This window comes from Salvelinus namaycush, chromosome 20, assembly GCF_016432855.1.
Source record: "Salvelinus namaycush isolate Seneca chromosome 20, SaNama_1.0, whole genome shotgun sequence".
Classification (NCBI taxonomy): Eukaryota; Metazoa; Chordata; class Actinopteri; order Salmoniformes; family Salmonidae; genus Salvelinus; species Salvelinus namaycush.
The window spans coordinates 53,917,190-53,932,433 of record NC_052326.1 but is presented as its reverse complement, the minus strand read 5'-3'; the positions used below and the strand labels follow the sequence as shown (position 1 = coordinate 53,932,433).

At 42.2% G+C, this 15,244-nt stretch overlaps 1 protein-coding gene across 1 annotated transcript in view; it reads left to right on the top strand.

The window, feature by feature from the left end:
- LOC120064874 (metabotropic glutamate receptor 7) overlaps window positions 1–15,244 on the top strand; it is a 410,691-nt gene that overhangs the window by 147,038 nt on the left and 248,409 nt on the right. The window lies entirely within an intron of this gene.

Genomic DNA, 15,244 nt, shown 5'->3' with positions numbered 1-15,244 from the left:
CCAGTACAGACAGAAGATTACTGGCCACCCCTCTGAGCCTGGTTCCTCTCTACCCAGTAGAGACAGAAGAGGACTGGCCACCCCTCTATAGGTTTCTTTAAAAATTCCCACCTTCTACGGAATTGTTCTTAGCCACTGTGCTTATACATCTCATTGCTTGCTCTTTGGAGTTTTATGCTGGGTATCTGTATAGCACTTTGTGACAACTGGTGATGGAAAAAGGGCTTTATAAATACATTTGATTGATTGATTGAATGTTTTCCAATAATAAAACTTATTGAAAAGGTGTAAAGTGGATTAACGTGATGTGATCGAATAGTCAAGGAATTGCAATAATCTTCAGGTGGAATTAAACATACTATGATAACCACTGAGGGTTGCAAGTTAGAAATGACTTTGTATGTAACCTTGTATGTATGTGTATATACAGTACCAGTCAAAAGTTTGGACACACATACTCATTCAAGGGTTTTTCTTTATTTTTACTATTTTTGACATTTTTGTATAATAGTGAATACATTGAAACTATGAAATAACATATACGGAATCAAGCCTTAACCAAAAAAGTGTTAAACAAATACAAATATATTTGAGATTTGAGATTCTTCAAAGTAGCCACCCTTTGCCTTGATGACAGCCTTAAACACTCTTGGCATTCTCTCAACCAGCTTCATGAGGTAGTCACCTTTCCATTTAAATTAACAGGTGAGCCTTGTTAAAACTTAATATGTGGAATTTAATTCCTTCTTAATACGTTTGAGCCAATCAGTAATGTTGTGACAAGATAGGGGTGGTATACAAAAGATAGCCCAATTTGGTAAAAGACCAAGTCCATATTATGGCAAGAACAGCTCAAATAAGCAAAGAGAAATGACAATTCATTATTACTTTAAGACATGAAGGTCATGTCTTTACATTTTTCTTAACTGCAGTCGCAAAACCCATCATGCGCTATGATGAAACTGGCTCTCATGAGGACTGCCATAGGAATGGAAGAGCCAGAGTTACATCTGCTGCAAAGGATAAGTTCATTAGAGTTACCAGCCTCAGAAATTTCAGCCTAAATAAATGCTTCACAGAGTTCAAGTAACAGACACACCTCAACATCAACTGTTCAGAGGAGACTGCGTGAATCAGGCCGTCATGGTCGAATGGCTGCAAAGAAACCACTACTAAAGGACACCAATAAGAAAAATACACCCACTTTAGCCAAGAAACACAATCAATGGACATTAGACCGGTGGAAATCTATCGTTTGGTCTGATGAGTCTAATTTGAGATTTTTGGTTGCAACCGGTATGTCTTTGTGAGACGCAGAGTAGTCAAATGGATGATCTCTGCATGTGTAGTTCCCACCGTGAAGCATGGAGGAGGAGGTGTGATGGTGTCGGGGTGCTTTGCTGGTGACACTTCAGTGATGTATTTACAATTCAAGGCAATCTTAATTAACCAGTATGGCTACCACAGCATTATGCAGATATATCCCATCCCATCTGGTTTGCGCTTAGTGGGACTATCATTTGTTTTTCAACAGGACAATGACCCATGTCGTGGTAATTTCCTGTATTACTAAATGAGGAGAGTTTACAAACCACACACAAGTCAGAGTTATATTTTAAACTACATCTTTAATTATATGAGCTTCACCATAGCCCTTTGACTCTCAGATCAATTCAGTGTCTATAAATTAATTCTCTGAGAGTGCTTACAAAAGAATACTTAGTATCTTTTATAGCCAAGATACACCCCTCTCAACTCACATGACGAACCACAGATCTCAGAAACTTCACAAAGGGCCTTTTACTTGAAAGAGGAGTATCCCATAGCCAGATAGCATTAGCTATAAATTATCGTTCAGGTTGGTCTCTTGGGCGAGGTTCTACTTCTCGTTCTTGGTACTTCATAGTACCAAAACATTACCTCATCCAATGGCATATATCAATTGTCAATTCTAGATACTCCCATCTCAAATACACCCCACCCCTGGACAAGCTCCCTGAGGGGAGTGAGCCTCTAGGTCATATACTATGAAAGATAAGTTTCAACATCAGAGGGGTAATACAATGGTTCCAGACACTGCCATACTCCTCCCCCAATGGGAAAAGGAGGGAATGACTGGCGTACAGACATAGTGGAGCCCTTCACATGGTTTCACAGATATATTCACATATGAAGACAATGTTCAAACCTGACTTCTCCCTTTCTGATATTCTGCCTATTACCAGACATGTAAAAGACAAGCCTGACCTCTCCCCTCTCTGGGCCCCAAGTGACTTTTCCCTAGAGAAGAAAGGAAAATGCAACTACCAACAGTATAGTCCAAAAGAAGACATTCTAATGACAAGTATAAAGTAAATAAAACATCTTATTCCTCTATGTTACCTAACTAATTCTGATTCAGCTACGACACCCAACACACCTCCAGGCTGTGTAAGGGCTATTTGACCAAGAAGGTGAGTGATGGAGTGCTGTATCAGATGACTACAATCACCTGACCTCAAGCCAATTAAGATAGTTTGGTATGAGTTGGATCACAGAGTAAATGAAAAGCAGCCAACAAATGCTCAGCAAATGTGGGAACTCCTTCAAGACCGTTGGAAAAGCATTCCAGGTGAAGATGGTTGAGATAATGCCAAAAGTGTGCAAAGCTGTCATCAAGGCAAAGGGTGGCTACTTTGAAGAATCTAAAATCTAAAGTATATTTTGATTTTTATCACACTTTTTTGTTTACTACATGATTCCATATGTGTTATTTCATAGTTTTGATGTCTTCACAAGTATTCTACAATGTAGAAAATAGTAAAATAAAGAAAAACCCTTGAATGAGTAGGTGTGTCCAAACTTTTCACTGGTACAGTTTTTTTGGTTGTATGTATGCTAGAATCTAAGAAATGGATAAACATGTCGACCTCCTTTAAATGTCAAACAAACATTTTCACTCTAGCTTTAGGAAGACACTGCTCCTCTTTCTTCATAAGCAACGACTGCTAATCAACTGTTTTGGATAGTGATTGTTTTTCTCTTTTGACAACTGTAATCAATTAGACAATCAACAAGATGTATTTGACCACATAAGAGCCTATAGGGGAGGTTTCTTTCTTTAATGTAGCAGATGTAACAGACATGAGCAAGCAGGCTATTGAAATCAAATCAAAGTTTATTTGTCACGTGCGCCGAATACAACAGGTTTAGACCTTACAGTGAAATGCTTACTTACAGGCTCTAACCAATAGTGCAAAAAAGGTATTAGGTGAACAATAGGTAAGTAAAGAAATAAAAACAACAGTAAAAATAAACAGTGGCGATGCTATAAAAGTAGCGAGGCTATATACAGTAGCGAGGCTATATACAGTAGCGAGGCTACATACAGACACCGGTTAGTCAGGCTGATTGAGGTAGTATGTACATGTAGATATGTTTAAAGTGACGATGCATATATGATGAACAGAGAGTAGCAGTAGTGTAAAGAGGGGTTGGCGGGACACAATGCAGATAGCCCGGTTAGCAAATGTGCATTGTGTCCCGCCACCCGCCAACCCCTAGCAGCCGTCGTGCGGTGATGTCACCCTCCCTGAGATCTGACAACTGTCTATCACGGTTTGACAGTTGACCTTAGTCTTGCCCTCAGTTAGTATTGGCGACTTTGAATGACAGAGCGTTGTATACAGAGGGTTCAGAGATCAAGCCCCGGGTAGGGAAGACAGGGATGAAATTCACTCTGTTAAATTTCTATGAGGAGAATTTTGAGCTTCAGCAATATACTATGATACTCAATTGTATTTTGTATTTTTTTATTTAACCTTTATTTAACCAGGCAAGTCAGTTAAGAACAAATTCTTATTTACAATAACTGCCTACTCCGGCCAAACCCAGACGACCCTGGGCCAATTGTGTGCCGCCCTACTGTAGTGACGCCTCTTGCACTGAGATGCAGTGCCTTAGACCGCTGCGCCACTTGGGAGCCAAAAATATAGTGTCAATATGGTCCTCAATATATGGTCCTCAATATATGGTCCTCAATATGGTCCTCAATATATGGTCCTCAATATACTATGGTCCTCAATGTACTATGGTCCTCAATATGGTCCTCAATATACTATGGTCCTCAATATACTATGGTCCTCAATATATGGTCGTCAAATTTTTTTTATTGAGGACCTCTTTGGATTGAAGCGTCTGCTAAAGGTTATAGAGTATGTTATATTATTACTAGCTTATAAACGAACGAGACATTGAGATGGACAGCCTACTAACATCCACTGGTTAAAGAACCAGTCATTGTAATGTATTGCACATGTAATGCAGTTGATTAATATCACACTTCGGTATTGCCAGAGGTCTATGCTTAACAGAGGTCTATGTTTTAACCTAATCAGTTACTGGTTCACACATGCCAACACAATCACAGTTAGCGGGTCCAGTAAACCCATTGTAAAAAGCCTGTCATCTGAGGTTTTGCCTTCTGCCCTAACATCTTTCCTTATCTCCCTTTATTAATCACAGGATGACTATAATACAGTGTTTGTGTACCAAATGGCACCCTATTCCATATATAGTGCACTACTTTCAACCAGGGCCCATAGGGAATAGGGTGCCATTTGGGATACAGTAAGTGTTACGCAACTTTTTAATGAGCTTTTTACTCACCCAAAAGGGCTTTCTCTTCCTGATTGCAGGGTTTTGTTCTTTATCGTTCTGGGTTATCTCCGCTCCCATAATCCTCTACTCTATTTAACCTGGGGGTGTTTGTGTGTTCCTGCTCTCACCGCTTCACGTCGCCACAGATCATCTGGCCAATTAGGCTCAGCCATTTCCAACAGGCTGTGGAGGCAGAGAAATATCTATATTGATTTCTTGTGCAGCGTACTGGTGCACAGATTAGACGAGGATTTCCTGTCCGCAAGTTTCTCAGGTAGCAGCCAGTGTAACTACATTTTAAACATCCATAGAAACTAAATAGACAGGACACTCCAGCACACTAGTGATGTTGATGCTTCCAAACATTAAATTGATCATAAACCAATGAGTTTAACTTTTTAAGACCTACATGGGAATACCTACTTTTTTGGGGGAGGGGGGGGGGGCATTGTAAGGCAATGCAAAGGCGTGACTGGCATGTCTTTATTTAACTTTGGATCTGCTTGAGATAAACCGTACAATGGAAGACGCTGTGTACTGTGCTCTCAGAGAGGGATACAGGATGTGGGTGTGGGTGGCGGAAACACCTGGTGCCTGGCGGATGGTCCTCACCGGGAACACGATGCTAATTTCGTTAGGTTATTGTCGTTCAACAATAAGTTCTGTAGTTGATATTAGCCCTTTTAAACGTATGGACAGCCGTCCTCACGTCCTCAGGAACACAAAGTTACATTTTCGTGCAGGGACTTATGTAGTGGTGGGAGAGAAGGACTTGTTTCATAGTTCACAACCAATGGCTGTTCACTTGGGCGGAGCCACTGAGTGAGCAGAGTTTTTACTTTATGAAAACCATTCTCTCCTTTAGAAGCTAAAATTACATTTAATCTTTTCACAAATAGTTTCATATTTAAACATATAAATTGCACAACAATTCCATGTGAATCTGATAAAAAGAATGTGTAGACTTTCCAAGATACAGTTTATGTCATCCTATCATCAGTAATAATGTCTCAGACGACAACTGATCTGACATCATATTCTTTAAGTACCAACACATATTTTCAGCTGGTTGGATTACCGAAAAATGGTTCTGTTCCCCACCCTTTCGATGTTACCAGACTCTCTATGTGTTAACAAAGGGCTTTCCAAGAGTCACATCTGTAGAGTAGAGAGAGGAAAGGGGGCAAGGTATTTATGGTGGTCATAAACCTCACCAACAGGGCAACGTCATGACAGTGCCCACAAAGCTCATCACTAAGCTAAGCACCCTGGGACTAAACATCTCCTTCTGCAACTGGATCCTAAACTTCCTGATGGACCGCCCCCAGGTGGTACGGGTAGGCAACAACACATCTGCCACACTGATCCTCAACACTGGGGCCCCTCAGGGGTGCGTACTTAGTCCCTTCTTGTACTCCCTGTTCACCCACGACTTCGTGGCATCGCACAACTCCAACACCATCATCAAGTTTGCTGATGACACGAGAGTGGAAGGCATGATCACCGATGGCGAAGAGACAGCCTACAAGGAGGAGGTCAGTGACTTTGCAGTGTGGTGCCAGGACAACAACCTCTCCCTCAACGTCAATAAGACGAAGGAGCTGATCATGGACTATAGGAGAAAGAGGGGAGAGCACGCCCCCATCCACATCGACGGGGCTGTAGTGGAGTGGGCCGAGAGCTTCAAGTTCCTTGGCATCCACATCACTAAAGACGTAACATGGTCCACACAAACCCATACAGTCGTGAAGAGGGCACGTCAGCGCTTCTTCCCTCTCAGGAGGCTGAAAAGATTTGGCATGATCATCATAACATCTACAGCTGCACCATCGAGAGCATCACACACACTCCACGGACACCCTCACACAAAAACCCACACATTCACATACACTACACACACACACACACACACACACACACACACACACACACACACACACACACACACACACACACACACACACACACACACACACACACACACACACACACACACACACACACACACACACACACACACACACTCATTATATGCTGCTGCTACTCTGTTCTGTATTCATACTTTAAGTACATATCTACCTCAAATACCTTATTATTATCTATCCTGATCTATCCTAGTCACTTTACCCTGCCTTCATGTATATATGTACCTCAAATAACTCACACCCCTGCACATTGATCTGGTACTGGTATTCCCTGTATATAGCTTCACATTGATCTGGTACTGGTACTCCCTGTATATAGCTCCACATTGATCTGGTACTTCCTGTATGTAGCTCCACATTGATCTGGTACTCCCTGTATATAGCTCCACATTGATCTGGTACTTCCTGTATATAACTCCACATTGAACTGGTACTTCCTGTATATAGCTCCACATTGATCTGGTACTTCCGGTATATAGCTCCACATTGATCTGGTACTGGTACTCCCTGTATATAGCTCCACATTGATCTGGTACTCTCTGTATAAATCTCCACATTGAACTGGTATTTCCTGTATATAGCGCCACATTGATCTGGTACTCCCTGTATATAGCTCCACATTGATCTGGTACTTCCTGTATATAGCTCCACATTGATCTGGTACTCCCTGTATATAGCTCCACATTGATCTGGTACTGGTACTCCCTGTATATAGCTCCACATTGATCTGGTACTCCCTGTATAAATCTCCACATTGATCTGGTACTGGTATTTCCTGTATATAGCTCCACATTGATCTGGTACTCCCTGTATATAGTTCCACATTGATCTGGTACTGGTACTCCCTGTATATAGCTCCACATTGATCTAGTACTCTCTGTATAAATCTCCACATTGATCTGGTACTGGTATTTCCTGTATAAATCTCCACATTGATCTGGTACTGGTATTTCCTGTATATAGCTCCACATTGATCTGGTACTGGTATTTCCTGTATATAGCTCCATTCTTGTGTATTTTCTTCCTCTTGTGTTACTACTGTATTTTAATTTGTATTGTTATTATTTAACTCTTCATCGTTGGGAAGGTACGCATTTCATAAGTAAGAATGTCATGGTAAAGTCTACACCAGTTGCATTCGGCGCATGTGACAAATACAATTTGATTTGAGTTGATTTGAAAGTATTTATACTTAGTTACTTTACACCACCGGTCTTTCTCAAGGACGGTATACTTGTGCAAATGCAATGTAGAGTCCCGCATGTAGACTCCCTGCTGCTGCAGTTTTATTGTACTATGTTTTGACCTGAACATAATTTTGATCTGAACCTAATTCTAACCCTAGAACTAAACCTAACCCTAAACCTAATTCTAAACCTAACTCCTAACGCTGAACCTAATTCTAACCCTAAAACTAAACCTAACCCTCAACCTAATTCTAACTCTAACTCTAATTCTAACCTTAACCCTAAACCCCCTAGAAATAGCATTTGACCTTGTCAAATGTCCTCAGCTGGTCAAATTTGTGTTTGTTTACTGTCGTCCCCACAAGTATAGTTAAACACGTCCACACACACCTACACACACACACTCATACACACACATTCACACACACACAAACAAACACACACACAAACACAAACCGTGTTTTAGTGTGTCATGAACCATAAATCCAGCACATAATGTATCTCCATGGATATAACCACATAGCTAAAAAGTGGTTTCACTTGCTACATTAAACAACAGTGCATGATCCCCTTAAAGATGATATCTGCTCAGGTGTAGCTCTGGAAGGGTTCAGTCAGTTACAGGTGCTTCAGGCTTCCATTGCTGAGGAATACATTCCTCTTTTATTAAGACATGAGACAGCCTACAAGGCCTAGGTGGATATAGAGATAGTTTACAGACCAAATCAAATCAAATTGTATTAGTCACATGTGCTGAATACAACAGGTGTAGACCTTATAGTCTACACCTTATAACTGACAGTGCAGTTTCAAAAAATAAGGATAAGAATAATAGATAAAAGTAACGCGAAATTAAAGAGCAGCAGTAAAAAATAACAATATATACAGGGGGTGCCGGTACAGAGTCAATGTGCGGGGGCACCGGTTAGTTGAGGTAGTAAGTACATGTAGGTAGAGTTAATTAAAGTGACTATGCATAGATGACAACAGGGAGTGGCATCGGTGTGGAGAGGGGGGGGGGGGCAATGAGAATAGTCTGGGTAGACATTTGACTAGATGTTCAGGAGTCTTATGGCTCGGTGGTAGAAGCTGTTTAGAAGCCTCTTGGACCTAGACTTGGCGCTCCGGTACCGCTTGCCATTTGGTAGCAGAGAGTCATCGGCAGATTTAATGATGGTGTCGGAGTCGTGCCTGGCCGTGCAGACATGAGTGAACAGGGACTACAGGAGGGGACAGAGCACACACCCCTGAGGGGCCCCTGTGTTGAGGATCAGCGTGGAGGATGTGTTGTTACCTACCCTTACCACCTGGGGGCGGCCCGTCAGGAAGTCCAGGATCCAGTTGCAGAGGGAGGTGTTTAGTCCCAGGGTCCTTAGCTTATTGATGAGCTTTGAGGGCACTATGGTGTTGAATGCTGAGCGGTAGTCATTGAATAGCATTCTCACATAGGTGTTCCTTTTGTCCAGGTGGGAAAGAGCAGTGTGGAGCGCAATAGAGATTGCATCATCTGTGAATCTGTTGGGGCGGTATGCAAATTGGAGTGGGTCTAGGGTGTCTGGGATAATGGTGTTGATGTGAGCCATGACCAGCCCTTCAAAGCATTTCATGGCTACAGACGTGAGTGCTACGGGTCGGTAGTCATTTAGGCAGGTTACCTTAGTGTTCTTTGGCACAGGCACTGTGGTGGTCTGTTTAAAACATGTTGGTATTATAGACTCGGACAGGGAGAGGTTGAAAATGTCAGTGAAGAAACTTGCTAGTTGGTCAGCGCATGCTCGCTTGTATTCCGTCTGGCCCTGCGGCCTTGTGAATGTTAACCTGTCTAAATGTCTTACTCACATCGGCTGCGGAGAGCGTGATCACAGTCTTCCGGTACAGCTGGTGCTCTCATGCATGTTTCAGTGTTATTTGCCTCGAAGCGAGCATAGAAGTTGTTTTGCTCGTCCGGTAGACTCGTGTCACTGGGCATCTCTTGGCTATGCTTCCCTTCCCTCCGACAAGCGTAAGAGCCGGTGTAGTACGACTCAATCTTAGTCCTGTATTGAAGCTTTGCCTGTTTGATGGTTTGGTAGAGGGCATAGCGGGATTTCTTATAAGCATCCGGGTTAGAGTCCCACTCCTTGAAAGCGATAGCTCTAGCCATTAGCTCAGTGCGGATGCTGCCTGTAATCCATGGCTTCTGGTTGGTGTGTGTATGTACAGTCACTGTGGGGACGATGTCATCAATGCACTTATTGACGAAGCCAAACACAGATGTGGTGTACTCCTCAATGCCATTGGTTAAATCCCGGAACATATTCCAGTCTGTGTTAGCAAAACAGACAGTAGCTTAGCATCTGCTTCATCTGACCACTTTTTTATCAGCTAAGCAAACCTAGGTAGATATAGAGGTAGTTTACAGACCAGCTAGGCATACCTAGGTAGATATAGAGGTAGTTTGCAGACCAGCTAGGCAGACCTAGGTAGATATAGAGGTAGTTTGCAGACTAGCTAGGCAGACCTAGATGTTATGTACTGTTGTTAAGGTTTACTGTTGTTAAGGTTTACTGTGGATTAATGTTTTACTGTTGTTGTGGTTTTACAACAGGGTGCAGCTTTACATGCAAATGATTGGTCAGAGTGATGTACAATGTGATACAGTGCAGAAGTTAGTCTTTATTAGCCATGCTAGCTATACCATTTGCGACGAGGACTAACAGTAGATGTATCAGTAGGCTGGCTAGTTGGATAAATAACTATAAATAACATGCCTTTTCAAAATGTGAGTTTTTTAAAACATTTTATCCTTTACAGGATCGGTGTCCCCCCAACGGGACGGTTGAGCTAACGTAGGCTAATTTGATTAGCATGAGGTTGTAAGAAACAAAAATAATTCCCAGGACATAGACATATCTGATATGGGCAGAAAACTAAAATTCTTGTTAATTAATCTAACTGTACTGTCCAATGTACAGTACCTATTACAGTGAAATAATACCATACTATTGTTTGAGGAGAGTGCACAATTATGAACTTGAAAATGTATGAATTAACCAATTAGGCACATTTGGGCAGTCTTGATACAACATTTTGAACAGGTATGCAATGGTTCATTGGATCAGTCTAAAACTTTACACATACACTGCTGCCATCTAGTGGCCAAAGTCTAAATTGCTCCTTGTCTGGAATAATACATTATGGCCTTTTTCTTGCATTTCAAAGATACACATGTTTTTTACTTTGTGTTATCTTTTACCAGATCTAATGTGTTATATTCTCCTACATTAAATTCACATTTTCACAAACTTCAAAGTGTTTCCTTTCAAATGGTATCAAGAATATGCATAGCGTTGTTTCAGCTCCAGAGCTACAGAAGGTTAGATTTGGGTTATGTCATTTCAAGGGAAAATTTGAAAAAAAGGGGCAGATACTTAAGAGTTTTAATTTCCTCCAACCACTCCACTTCACTTAACCAATATACACAGGCAGTTAGGAAAGCAAAGGCTAGCTTTTTCGAACAGAATTTTGCATCCTGTAGCACAAACTCCAAAACGTTCTGGGACACTGTAAAGTCCATGGAGAATAAGAACACCTCCTCCCAGCTGCCCACTGCACTGAGGATAGGAAACACTGTCACCACCGATAAATCCACGATAATTGAGAATTTCAATAAGTATTTTTCTATGGCTGGCCATGCTTTTCACTTGGCTACCCCTACCCCGGTCAACAGTCCTGCAACCCCCACAGCAACCTGTCCAAGCCTCCCCCATTTCTCCTTCACCCAAATCCAGATAGCTGATGTTCTGAAAGAGTTGCCAAATCTGGGCCCCTATAAATCAGCTGGGCTAGACAATCTGGACCCTCTCTAAAATTATCCTCAGCAATTGTTGTAACCCCTATTACTAGCCTGTTCAACATCTCTTTCGTATCGTCTGAGTTCCCCAAAGATTGGAAAGCTGCCGCGGTCATCCCCCTCTTCAAAGGTGGAGACACTCTAGACCCAAACTGTTACAGACCTATATCTATCCTACCCTGCCTTTCTAAGGTCTTCGAAAGACAAGTTAACAAACAGATCACCAACCATTTAGTACCTTCTCCGCTAGGCAATCTGGTTTCCGAGCTGGTCGTGGGTGCACATCAGCCACGCTCAAGGTCCTAAACGATATCATAACCGCCATTGATAAGAGACAATACTGTGCAGCCGTATTCATTGACCTGGCCAAGGCTTTCGACTCTGTCAATCACCACATTCTTTCGGCAGATTCAACAGCCTTGGTTTCTCAAATGACTGCCTCGCCTGGTTCACCAACTACTTCTCAGACAGAGTTCAGTGTGTCAAATCGGAGGGCCTGTTGTCCGGACCTCTGGCAGTCTCTATGGGGGTGCCACAGGGTTCAATTCTCGGGCTGACTCTTTTCTCTGTATACATCAATGATGTCGCTCTAGCTGCTGGTGATTCTCTGATCCACCTCTACGCAGACGACACCATTCTGTATACTTCTGGCCCTTCTTTTTACACTGTGTTAACTAACCTCCAGACGAGCTTCAATGACATACAGCTCTCCTTCTGTGGCCTCCAACTGCTCTTAAATGCAAGTAAAACTAAGTGCATGCTCTCAACCGATTGCTGCCTGCACCTGCCCGCCCGCACAGCATCACTACTCTGGATGGTTCTGACTTAGAATATGTGGAGAACTACAAATACCTAGGTGTCTTGTTAGACTGTAAACTCTCCTTCCAGACTCACATTAAGCATCTCCAATCCAAAATTAAATCTAAAATCGGCTTCCTATTTTGCAACAAAGCATCCTTCACTCATGCTGCCATAACATACCCTCGTAAAACTGACTATCCTACCGATCCTTGACATCGGCGATGTCATTTACAAAATGTCTATCACAGTGCCATCCATTTTGTCACAATAGCCCCATACACTACCCACCACTGCGACCTGTATGCTCTCGTTGGCTGGTCCTCGCTTCATATTCGTCGCCAAACCCACTGGCTCCAGGTCATCTACAAGTCTCTGCTAGGTAAAGCCCAGCGTTATCTCAGCTCACTGGTTACCGTAGCAGCACCCTCCCGTAGCACGCGCTCCAGCAGGTATATTTCACTGTCACCCCCAAAGCCAATTCCTCCTTTGGCCGCCTTTCCTTCCAGTTCTCTGCTGCCAATGACTGGAACGAATTGCAAAAATCACTGAAGCTGGAGACTCATATCTCCCTCACAAACTTTAAGCATCAGCTGTCAGAGCAGCTCACAGATCATTGCACCTACACAAAGCCCATCTGTAAATAGCCCATCCAACTACCTCATCCCCATATTGTTATATTTATATATTTTTCTCCTTTGCACCTTGCACATCCATCTTCTGCACACCCATCACTCCAGTGTTAATTGCTAAATTGTAATTACTTCGCCACTATGCCCTATTTATTGCCTTACCTCCCTAATCTTACCTCATTTGCACACACTGTATATATATATTTTCTATTGTGTTATTGACTGTACGTTTGTTTATTCCATGTGTAACTCTGTGTTGTTGTTTGTGTCGCACTGCTTTGCTTTATCTTGGTCAGGTCGCAGCTGTAAATGAGAACTTGTTCTCAACTGACCTACCTGGTTAAATAAAGGTGAAATAAAAAAATAAAAAATAAAAATGTTTTTTCCTTTACTACCAATATCTCAAAACACTTCACATAGACGTTTTTCCCATACTAACAATGCCTCAAACCACTTTTCAGAGACGTTTTTCATTTACTACCAAGGCCTCAAACCACTTCACGGAGACGTTTTTCCTGTTCTGCCAACATCTGTTAGCCATGTTACTGAACTCTTTCAAGACACGATTTTGAGTTATTCCATCACCTAAGCAACTTTCTAGATGTGATGTTGCTGAGTCATTTGAAAAGAAAGAGTTACAAATATTTTTAAAAGTTAATGACGTCCGGTGGGCAGCTAGCCTATTTCAGGCAGCCATTAATATTTAACTGAAGAGTCTTCGTGTGTGTGCGTGTGGCTGCACCTGCGCGTGTGTGTCTAATCACTCATTAAAATGAGAAAAGACCATGTTGTGGTTCACAGCGTTTCTAAGTACCCAAACTTAGCGTCATGTTGGGATGAGAGAACTGTGATAAGAACAGGGCAAAATGGGAGAAAAACTCATGATGAGGGTGAGCAAACAGTGGATAGGTGGTTAAGGGGAAAATGTTATATGGGATAGATACTGCTGCCATTTGACTGTGCATGCAGGTGTTCCCTAGGTTATAGAGCTTATAAAGAAATGATGAGAAACAGTATGACTCATTGAAATGGGGTCAATGTATATAGACCTAGGTCTGTTATCATAAAGCGTCTCAAAGTGAAGATCAGTTTTGCCTTTTTAGATAATAATGAATATGATTACATGGATTGGGGGAGATTACGAGGATAGGCGGACCTGATCCTAGATCAGAGCTCCTACTTCAAGACGCTTTGTTAATACGGGCTCTGATCTAATCATCAGTGAATGACATGGTAATGAAAACCATCCCAGAGACATGTCTGTGCATCACTATGACTGAATATAGACAAATAACAGGCAAAACAAGAACATATCTACTAGCCTAGCTGTGTATAGCATCCTCAGTCAATATAACCAGAGACAAAGGCAAAACAAGGAACTGTCTGCTAGCCTAGCTGTGTTTAGCATCATTTATCAGTCAATATAACCTGCCTGACAACGCGCTTAGAACATCAATCCATCACCATGACGAACTGTTTTATCCAGTCCCATCTCCTCTCTTCAAGACTGGGACCGAACACACACCCCGAGTCATAAACCACATTTCCTAGACAGCAAACTTGTTAATGAGACAGAAAAAAGCCTTCCCTGTCAAGTCAAATAACGAATGTTGTGGGGAATCCGGTTGGCAGTTTAAACTGTACCAGTCTACACCCTGTATCCAGACAGAGAGACATATATTACTGTGTTTGTAATGTAATCTCTCTCTCTCTCACATCCCAAATGACACCATATTCCCTTTGTAGTGCTCTACGCTTGCCCACGTGTCTCATCTAAAGCCTCTTCTTTTGGGGTGCTGCTATAGGGCCTCCAAGAGCAGTCAGTACAATGCCTGACAGTGTGTGTGTGTGTGTGTGTGTGAGGTTAACAGAGAGGGTGACATGAACATTGACTGGTGTGACTAATGCCTGGTATTATGAGGTTATTACCAACTGGAGTGCATACTAAGGGTTTGCCGACGTTGTCATACTCATATTCGTAATCGTATCCGTAAATTGTCAGTTGACAGTCGGATCGGATGATGCTACTCGTAACCGGGGGGGAAAAAATGAAATGTTTTAATATGCCTAAGTATATGTTGTCAAAATATACATCTCTACACGTTTATTGACTAAACAAACCGCAGAATAGGAGCCGTGGAAGGGTGTGTGTGTCTAACCTGTGTCTGTGTCCTCAACTTGCAGCGGGCAGACACGTTTGCTATAGTCAGAATGCACGTCGACTTTTCATAT